This window comes from Chinchilla lanigera, unplaced genomic scaffold, assembly GCF_000276665.1.
Source record: "Chinchilla lanigera isolate Chin_1 unplaced genomic scaffold, ChiLan1.0 scaffold00085, whole genome shotgun sequence".
NCBI classification, from domain to species: Eukaryota; Metazoa; Chordata; class Mammalia; order Rodentia; family Chinchillidae; genus Chinchilla; species Chinchilla lanigera.
In genome coordinates, this window is record NW_004955486.1 from 32127 (window position 1) to 34089 (window position 1963).

Consider the following 1963-nt stretch of genomic DNA (forward strand, 5'->3'; position numbering starts at 1 on the left):
AGTTAATGATTATTCAATAGGTCACTCATGTATAGCTCTATTTATTTTCTTTAGAAGCCACTTTGAAGATACCAAAGTATAGTACAACAACTATTGATAATCTACCTCTTTTGTCTGTAACTCACTATTATTTGTCTATTTGTTTTCCTGAGAAACTATTTTGTAGATAACAGTATGTAAAAGAATAACCATTAATAATTTCCTACCACTTTGTCTGTAATTTGGTAAGCCCCCCCATTATTATGCTATCCTTCTTTTACTCTTTAAAATAATAAAAAAATGAAACCAACCAACAAGGAAAACATACTTTATGAACATCTGATCTCACCTTCAAAACTTGCTGATATTACAGGAATGAATGGCATCCACTTCAGTTGTGACACTGAAGCTCCAATACTTGCTGTGTATGGGGGCAAGGACCTGTAATCCCTGCACTCAGGAGGCTGAGGCAGGAGAATCATGCAAGTTTCAGACCACCCTGCTTGACATAGTGAGCTCAAGACCAGCCTGAACTGCGTAGTGAGACTCCCTCTCAAAAAGATGTAAAAATAATTATAAAATAATAAGAAAACAATCCATTACTATCCCAGAAGGCAAGGAGGGACAATTGTCTCTTGGCCACAAGACCTTAAGGGTGTTTCCAAGGAGATCAGCTGAGGGAACTGGCTTGAGGAGATGAAATCTTAGATGGGAGCTGTTGCAGAGCTGAGTGTACAGACCCTATGGGCAGACAAATGGGTTACACATTTCCAAGTTTCCTTAGGGAGGTTACAGAGGAGGAAACTCGGGTCAAACACCAAGACTCAGTCATCCTAGTGGATCTGACCAATGGCCTTTGCCTTTCATGTCAGGGTTCTTCTCACAGGGACATTTCCCAGGAAAGATGGATCCACTGGCAGTGGCCAGGGCTTTCAGCCTGAAAGAGAATGATATTAGGCAAAGCAAAGGTCAGGTTGAGTGCAAAGCAGTTCAGGAACTGAGGTCACCTAAACTGAAAAGATCTTGGTGCCTTTTGTTTGATTTCTTCTGAGTTTCTTGGCCCTGGGGATCAAACACTATACCTTCGTCCCACCCTGCTAGTCTGTTTCTTGTTTTGCTTTGTTTGTGTACAGTGCAGCGTCCCTGCAGTCCCCGGAGAGCAGCTTTCCCTTGGGCAGTGAAGCACTTTGTCAGCACAGCCAAGGACCGAAACCTGAGTCTGCTCAATCCACCCATGACCAGTGTCAAGGATTTTGGTGTCACGTTAAAACTGAGAGTACCAGGGAGGGAGTTTTTCCCATTTCTCTTACACTGTTCCAGGCATTAATTGTGGCCCTTGTACCACAGGATCCTGTCACCAAATGGTTTCATGTCACAGTGGCATACGTGGACTCACTTTCCGTAGAATGTTTGCATTTGTTTCTTGTGACTTGGGCTCATCAGTGGCCTCCCACAGCAGGCGTGTTTCTGATCACAACCCCTGCCCTTCCCAAAGGAGCCCCACTTTAGAGAGTTGGTCTCTGAAATGAGTTTCACTTTCACAGTCGTAGATCAATCCAAGAGAGGCCCAGAAATAAGGAAGAAAACACAGAGCATAAATGTCCACAGCTGTTATCAGGGCATTCTGGGACATTAGGGCTGAGCCTTACAAGTGCATGTCCAGCCTACCCATTCAAGAGGGCTTTGTCTAAAAACTTAAAGCTCTGTGGCTGCAGCTCATTGGCAACGCTCTACAATGAGTTCCACTGACGTGGGTGTGTTAAGTAGGAGGACAGAATGCAGGAAACACGGAGGGAACATGTGGCTGGAGAAAACCAGTGGATGGGAGGGAATGATCAACATGAAATATCTCTAGTTTTTACTCTTATTTCCTGAGGCCAAACCTCACTGATCCAAAATCCCAGGGCCTTTCTTTTCTGTTGCTGCGGATTCATGAGCTCTTAGCTGGAAACCAGGTAAAGTGATCACGGAGGAAACCAGATGA

The 1963-nt window shown here is 44.2% G+C and overlaps 1 protein-coding gene across 1 annotated transcript in view; it reads right to left on the bottom strand.

Annotated features, from left to right (window-relative positions):
* Positions 1-1963, bottom strand: part of LOC102012655 (PRAME family member 9/15-like) — a 62717-nt gene that overhangs the window by 923 nt on the left and 59831 nt on the right. The window lies entirely within an intron of this gene.